This window comes from Alligator sinensis, unplaced genomic scaffold (assembly GCF_000455745.1).
Source record: "Alligator sinensis unplaced genomic scaffold, ASM45574v1 scaffold1075_1, whole genome shotgun sequence".
Classification (NCBI taxonomy): domain Eukaryota; kingdom Metazoa; phylum Chordata; order Crocodylia; family Alligatoridae; genus Alligator; species Alligator sinensis.
In genome coordinates this window covers 272,114-280,805 of record NW_005842277.1, presented here as the reverse complement: position 1 = coordinate 280,805, position 8,692 = coordinate 272,114, and positions in this window count along the sequence as shown.

Here is an 8,692-nt window from a genome sequence, read left to right as displayed (position 1 = left end):
TTGCACCGTTAGGCTACTGCCGCCTCAGCGATCCAGCTCCCCCTGAAGCAAAAGTCTCACCGGGAAAAAAGATCCTGGGGCGCGCCTGACATTCGCTTCGGAGGAGCGGCCATCTGGTCATCAGCTAGACCGGACAAAACCTTATCTAAGGCAGTCCCATCTGGGTCACCAAAAACTGTTAAGCCCCAGCTCAAGTCTGGTATCGTGTCCGGTATGCAAAGGCCAATAAAGATACCAGGGGTGAAAGTATAAAGAAGGTTTATTGCTAGCAATAAAAGGTGCGAGCGGAATAATTTCACGTAACAAGCACACCAGATTACTATTTCTAAGCATCTTTTATATAGGAGTTTTTGAACCTCCATAAGCATCCTTGTTTGCTGATTGGTTATAAAGGAGTGACGCAAGGAGTTCTTTACTGAGCATGTCTCTATACCTGTGTTTTAGCCATGTATCTCATTTACATACATGTATGTTTCATTAGCATACTTTTTCCCCACCTAGGGGCGTGATTTTTAGTATTTTAATGAGCTCTTTAACCCAGTACCCTGGCTTCTGCTTTTGTTTTCAAGCCCCCTTTATCTAGGACTGTCTCCTCCTTATCATCGCAGATGGGCATTCATCTCATAACATTCTCTTTTGCTTCGTCTCTGAGTAGTGGTTTCTAGGTCACTCCTTACAAGTTGAGTCACACACCAACATGATATCCTCCCTCCCGGGATAGAGGCAAAGAGATGGAGAGAGGGGAGCCTATGGATTGCAGTTTTGGGTCCACCACCCAGGACGGAGGATGGAACCGACCCGTAGTAACTGCATGGATCGGAGACAGGGCGGTCAAGGCCACATTGGACACGGGGTGTTCCCAGTCCCTACTTTGGGCAGACCTTGCTCCGCAGACGGGATGGAAGAATGCAGGATCCCTGATGATGACCTGTATATTAGGGGGAGAGATGCGGTTCCAAACTTGTTATGTGCCGTTCCGGGTGATGGAGTTTAGCGGAGAGCTACGAGTCAGAATTGCCCCAACCCTGGCTTGTGAGATGATCCTAGGCCAAGAATGGGGGCCATTCTACACAGTCCTCAAGTGAGTGAGGGCAACAGAAGAAGAAAGGAACCGGATTAGGAGGGGAGAGGTATGGGCTGACGAAATAACGTCAGGCGGCATTGACCTAGAGCAGCTCGTGAGTATGGCCCAATTCCGTAGAGCTCAAAATGAAGACTTAGAACTCCAGCGGCTGTGGGACACAGACCCCAGAGAAGGATCCTCATGGAGTCATCCCGGCTTTGAGGTAATAGTGGGGTTATTATATTGGGTACAACGGGGTGAGGAGGTTACCATGCAAGAGAAGCAGTTAGTGGTCCTGTCCTCACTTCGCCATGCGGTGTGGAGATTGGCCCATGACTTGCCCATGGGCGGCCATTTGGGACGTAACAAGACCCGGGCTAGGCTGGCCCAAGAATTCTTTTGGCCTCATCTCCAGGAGGATGTGGAAAGGTGTCGGGCCGTGTGCCTGGAGTGTCAGAGGGCACAAGAATGGAAACCCCCAAGGGCACCCCTGAATCCCATGCCAATAATAGAAACACCGTTCTTGCGGGTTGCACTGGATATAGTAGGACCCCTCCCAAAGTCCCATAACAGATATCAATATATCCTAGTGATGGTAGATTATGTCACCTGGTTCCCGGAAGCTGTGCCTCTGAGATCTATAACAGCCACTCAGGTGGCGGAAGAGCTACTCAAATGGATAGCACGGGTGGGCATACCACGGGAAATACTCACAGACCAGGGGATGAACTTTATGTCTGGGGTGATGAAAGCCTTATGTAAAACCCTTGGCATCACCCAGCTAAAGACCTCGATCTATCATCCCCAAACTAATGGTCTGGTGGAAAGGTTAAATGGGACCATCAAGCACCTACTCAGACAGTGCTCACAGGAAGACCCCCAGAGGTGGGATACCATCTTGACCCCCTTGTTTGCCCTGAGGGACGCACCTCAAGAGTCGACACAGTAATCTCCATTTCAGCTGGTGTATGGCCATAGTCCCCGGGGACTGCTACAAATCGTAAGCGAAGAATGGGAGAGGGCAATGGGATTGGGGATATCGGCAGAAAGATACCGAAAAGAGTTGCAAGACCGAATCACCAGGGCCCAATGGATCACCAGTTGAAACCTGAGGAGCACCCAAGGGATACAGAAGAGGCGCTACAATGAAAAGACAAGAACACGGACTTTCCAGCTGGGAGACAGAGTTCTGGTGTCACTACCAACCTCCTCAAGCAAACAACTGGCAATGTGGCAGGGCCCGTTTACCGTTGTGAGACAAGTAGGGCCAGTGGATTATGAATTACTTAAACCGGGTCACTGCTGGGAATGCCAGATTTACCATGTGAATCTGCTCAAGGAGTGGAAGACTCCTCAGGGCTGGATGACACTAGAAGGTGATACAAGGGAAGACCTGGGACCACCTTGCCCAGGGTTAAGGGGGTCCCCGGAGGAGGGGTCGGTACAAATGGGCAAGGAGCTGGACAACCAACAATGGCAAGAATTATTAGCCCTAATAGAAGAGTTTAGGGCGACGTTCCAAGAGGTCCCGGGATGGGTAACGGGAGTAGAACATGAGATCAGGACACCTCAGGGGGACCTGGTTAGGGAGAGGTGGAGACTGATACCTCAACGGTGGCAACAGGAAATAAGGCAGGAGATCATGAAGATGCAAGAACAGGGGATCATACGACCATCCCACAGCCCTTGGCGGAGTCCCATAGTCCCCGTAGTCAAGCCAGATGGGTCACTGTGCAAATGTATAGACTATAGGAAGCTTAATGCCCTGACTACTTTTGATGCCTTTCCAATGCCACATGTCACTCATCTCCTGGAGAAAATCGGCGAAACACATTCTATAACTACCCTTGACTTGGCAAAGGGGTATTGGCAAATCCCAACGTGCTCCACAGGCTGTGCCAAAACAGCCTTCGGGACCCCATGGGGCTTATTCGAGTTCACGCAGATGCCCTTTGGCCTCAACGGCGTGGCCACGACCTTCCAAAGGTTGATGGACAACTTATTGGCACCACATGCAGCATACGCAGCGGCGTACGTTGATGACATCATTATATTTTCCGCCAGTTGGCAACAAAACCTTAAGGCCCTCAGAGCTGTCCTGGGAGAACTCCGAGCGGCGGGGATGACCGCCAACCCGAAGAAATGCAAGCTGGCGGGAAAAGAAACAGCATACCTGGGATTTCTAATAGGCCGAGGGACAATTCGGCCCCTCACAGAAAGGTTGAAGCTATAAGACAATTCCAGGAAACCCGCAACCCCGCAAACAACTGCACTCCTTCTTGGGACTCGTTAACTATTATTGGCAATTTATACCCTGCTTCGCAACTCTCTCCACACCACTTACAGACACATTAGCGGGGAAGTCTGCAACGCCACTGAAATGGACACCAGCGATGTGGAAGAGCTTCCAAGACTTGAAAGAGGCCATGCACCATGATGTTATAGTGCACACACCTAACTTTAATGCCCCTTTCATTTTACACACGGATGCATCAGGACGGGCTCTGGGAGCAGTATTACTCCAAAAACATGGGCAAGAGGAGCGCCCAATCATGTTTGCCAGCAGAAAACTCAGCCGTGTGGAAACCAGGTATGCCACCATCAAGAGGGAGTGTCTAGCAATACGCTGGGCAATAGAATATTTTAAGTACTACCTAATGGGGAGGGAATTTGTGGTAGTGACTGATCATGCCCCACTACAGTGGTTGACACAGAAAGAGCATGAACGCCAGGATCACCCGGTGGGCTTTGGCATTGCAGCCATTCAAGTTCATGGTGGTACACCGTCTGGGCAAAGATAACTTTGTGGCTGACTTTTTGTCCAGATGGGGAGGCGCAGACAACCCAGAAGAAGGTTCGGGAGACATCCGTGGGAAGGAGCAACAGGTGGTACATGATGTCACATGAGAAAACCAGACGCCACGAGGCAACTTAAGGGGGGAGGTCTGTGGCGGCGAGGTGCCCCTACAGGCTCTCAAGGGAGAGAGAGGAGAGCCCGCGGACCCCAGACCCCGAGAGCAAGCCCCCAGAGGGGCATACGTACCTTCCAGAGAACAGCGGGAGCAGGAGCCGCGTTCGTGGCCACAGCTGTGCGAACCAGCATTATGCTGGCTGTGGCATCAGTTGTTTTCAATGAGAGGAACAGCTGAGCCAATCCCAAGCGGCGGCATCGGCTGCTGCAGGAGGATTCAAAAACGCCAGTGGAGCGAGAAGGGGGAGAGAGCTGGAAAGAGAGAGCACAGGCTGGCAGCTCATGAGGTGAGCTCCGCCACGAGAAGGGGATGACCCAGCTTGCGAGGCTTCAGCAGGCAGCCCACGAAAGGGCTTTAAGCCTTCTGCGGGAGGCAGAGCAGGAGGCGGGCAAGGAAGGCAAGCAGAGGCACTCTTGCAGCCACCGGCAGGAGCTTACACTCAGGAGGCAAGGGAGCTCCCTGCTGGTGGTAAGGGAGAGGAAACAGCTGAGAATCCGGGAGGGAGCTGCAGTAAGAGGGATAATCCTGCAGCTCCTCCTGACTCAGAGGAGTACTTTCTATAAAAAAAGAGATCTTTCCCAAGATGGGAGGGAGAGCGACCGGAACCCTGGGAACCAGTCTGAGGCCATCGTATGAGGCCAGGAACCATCTGTAATGCATCATCCAGCGGCTGGCATATGGACGGGGGTGTAGGGGAGGCGGAACCCTGTGGAACACCACGTTGAACGACCATGAGTACCACCATCTATCGGTTGGCCCCATCCTTGCTAATATCTCCACTGTAGACCCCTCTTAAAGTGCGTTTAACATCCAAGTCGTGGCAGGTGAATTGAGGGGAGGGGCAAGCCCCGATAGACTGGGAGGTGATAGGGGCGCAAGCTCCACACTGATCAACTGAAAGTTGAAGGATAGCTACCCCCTATCTCCAAGTAGCTAAATCAAGGATATTGTTAAGTTCTTGTAGTTGGGAAGCACAAACATAATCAGATGATGAAATGTTCCTGGCAGGGCAATGTTAATTGACCTTAGAAATGATGAACCCACACAAACAGTAAGGGATAGAGATTCAACTGGGCCCATCAGAGGTACCATATTCTTTTCTGGTAATCCAACTATACATACATAATTTTGCTAGAAGTAATTGTTCCAGGTCATCTACTTCCAATTGTAAGTAGTCTGCCAGCAGAAATTAGTTTTAACAGATTCTAGTTCATAGCACTAATCTTCTAGTTGCCTGGTCCTCCTTTCAGCTTCACCAGCTCTCATTGTAATCATAGTCTGCAGATGTATGAAAGAGTGGTCAACTGCTAGAGACTATTTCTAATCAAAATTCTGAATTTTCTTTTTATTCTGTGTCAGTACCACTAGCAAACCTCAGAATAGTTCTGTCATTGAGCATACAAAATTGCTGAAGCAGCATGTGGTAAATAGACATTAGCTAGTCTAGTTCAAATTCTGTCAAACTTAAATGTGTGAAGGACCAAATTTATTCTGAATTCAGAATTATTCAACAATGCATGTGTTTCCTTTTCAGCCAAAACATTTAGTGATGGCAGTGAACTAGATAATTACAGTCTCTATACCCACTGTAACATGAGAATGTTAGAAAATGTGTTTTCATTATATATATATTTGATCTACCTAAAGACCTACTGTTTTATTGGGCTAAATCCAAATCTTTTTGTAGTATTCAGATCTTCTTGTAGTATTCAGAAGAATCTTACCTGAATACTAAGTAATGTCAGAAACGGGGTACTACGGGGGCACCAAGAACTGCACAGATGGGGTCTAGTGATGTGAGCAATAAACCTTTCATATTTATTATGGATATGTGAGATCATCTGGAGATGTCTGTGAAAAACTCATGAATTCAATTTGATTTTTTTGAAACCGACTATCTTTTCTTTTCCTGTAGGCAATCATGCTCCTTGTGCTAACGGACAGGGAAGTAATTCCTGCATGTGTACCTGTAAATAGGCTGGTCATTAAAGACTAAAAGCACCATTATAGATACTGCTTGGGATGGGATGTGGGGGCAAGAGGGGAAGAGATAACTGTATCACTAAGTGCAAAATAGGTTTTATCTAACCTTTCCACAGGTGTGAGGTTTAAAGAAAAGAAAGTCCTTGAACATGACAACAAAAGCAGAAGTGTCAGAGCAATGGATGCATTTTGGGAAGACTTCAGGCTGCTGGAGAGAGAAACCATGTGGCTGGAGGACAGCCCTGGATCTCCAATCTTATCCTGAATCCCAAAGAATACATAAACATTAAGAAATTTGACACAAAAATGGTGTGTAGATGTATCATTCTTTTTACTCAGATCTGTATATTGTCCATTTAAAGGGAAAAAAGAAATCATGTTAGAAAGTTTGAAACGTTCATGGGTTATATTCTTTAAGTAACAAATGCCCCTACAGAGATAAATCATAAACTAAAGTATCTATAAGCATTACTGGGTCCCTCTGATAGAATATAGCCTCACCTGGTCTAACTCTCCTGCCACACCTTGATGAGAGAAGTATTAGAAAAGAGACAGATGAACAGCTTTTAAGAGGAACAGAAAATGGTTTACAAGATAACAATGAAAAGGGCATACATTCCTGATGGTCCCAAGATACAAAGTAAAGATGTGGCCCTGCTGTGCTTCCCCTTTCTTCTTTTCACGGGCTTCCTCACACTGGGGTAGCTCCCCTCCCTAGCTAGTTATTTTCTTACCTCTCTTTTAGATCAGTCTGCCACTGCCTTCAACACCAGCACAGCTGCTCCTGCTGTGATTGATGAAATTCTGGGGAAAGTTAGACTTGTTCATCCATGGGATCTCATGGGTCAAACTGCCTAGATTGTCAAGTATGGCTCCATACTAGTTTATGGAGCTAGACACTAGAAAGGTTAAAGAAAGAGATAAACATAGAGCTTACTCTGACTCAGGAAGAAGCATGCATGCTGGAAACCAAACTCAGTAGCTTGGTAACAGTTAAGACTACAGCTATAAGACTGCCTACAACCTTTTCTCTATCATGAGGGGACATGGTGGAAACTGCCATTGAAATAAATAGCTCTCTAGGGATGCTTATACACACCACAGGTTTTAATCCTCATAAAATTAAATAAGTTTATAAAATTTAAACATTAATTTTGGATCATTGCATCTGTGTTTACACACACTAGGTTTTTGAATGAATTAAGCTGGGTCCCTGGCTGGTGACACAGGAGAGCGGGATAGTCCAACACTGCTCCCCCCCACCCCCCCCCCACCCCCCATTCCAGGGCCCCCCACCCAACCCGTGCCCATGTCCTGCCACTCTGCTGTGGAAACAGGGAGCCAGCCAAAGTGAGAGGAATCCAAGGGATGAACTACAAAAAAGTTGCAGCGCCATCTGGTGGACAAAGAGGCTCATTACGCATCTTTGAGTGCCTTTGTGTTTGCACGCAATGAATCCATGGATGCGATGCTTTAATTCCTGGTAAGCCAAACTATATTATGTCTGAGGAGTTTTAGTTCAATGCACCAGAAAGACTTTTAAAGTGTCTGGAAAACCTGCTTGTGCAAATAGTCATGCAGCTGCAGTGTAAGAAAGTGCAAAAAACATGGTGTGTACAAAGCAAATAGGTCAATAGTTTCAGTACATATATTTATCTACAAATAGGATTTTAGTTCAGATTTTAGTTGTGGAATTAAAATTATGGATTGAAATTAGAAAGTAATAACTATCCCAAAAAGTATCAAATACGCAGTGTAGCACTGTTGTGTCTGAAGAGCCCTTTTAGCACTGGTTAGATAGAAGAACTTAAAATATGACAGCATGGCTTATTAAAAGCACTTCAGCAATGTAAACATGGATACATTCAAATGAATTTGTTTTTGTGGTTTAACCTATTAAATATTTTGATTCGTATTAAAGTTACCAAGTACCCAATAATGCACAAATACCAAGGCCAATACCCAATTAATTAATCAGAAAAAACAGTAAAAAAAACAATGACTTATCTAATTCACCATCTTCTACCCTGCCTCTTTCTCACCGGTGAGGAGTTCAGTGAATCCAGAGAAAAAAGTTTCCTGGTTGCAACGTGGGATGTTTTTTCCTTTGTCTAGCTTTGTTGTCACCTCTGTAAAGTATCTTTTGTTCCTTTCATGTGCTTTCCTTCAGGAAGGGAGCTTTGGACCATTATGATAATGTTGCAGTTATGTAAATAACTGAATCATTTATGCATGCTGTAGTAAAACTTTTCCTTGTTTTTGTCAGGAACCAAGCTCTATTAAAACTAAACAAACATGTTACAATGTCCTTATAATGAGAGAGAAATAAATGAAGTATTGAAGGCATTGCTCAGTAATATTCTACAATCAGCAACTTGGACGAGGTGGTGGAAAGCACTTTGTCCAAGTTTGCTGATGACACTAAGATGTGGGGTGAGGTGGACACACTTGAAGGAAGAGAGAGTCTGCAGATAGATTTAGACAGACTACAAAAGTAGGCAGACGAGAATAGGATGGGGTTCAACGTAGACAAATGCAGGGTGCTGCACCTTGGATGAAGGAATCCACAGCATATATACAGGCTGGGGAATTCCCTTCTTGAAAGCACAGAGGTGGAAAGGGATCTTGGAATCATTATTGACTCCAAGATGAACATGAGCCGCCAATGCCAGAC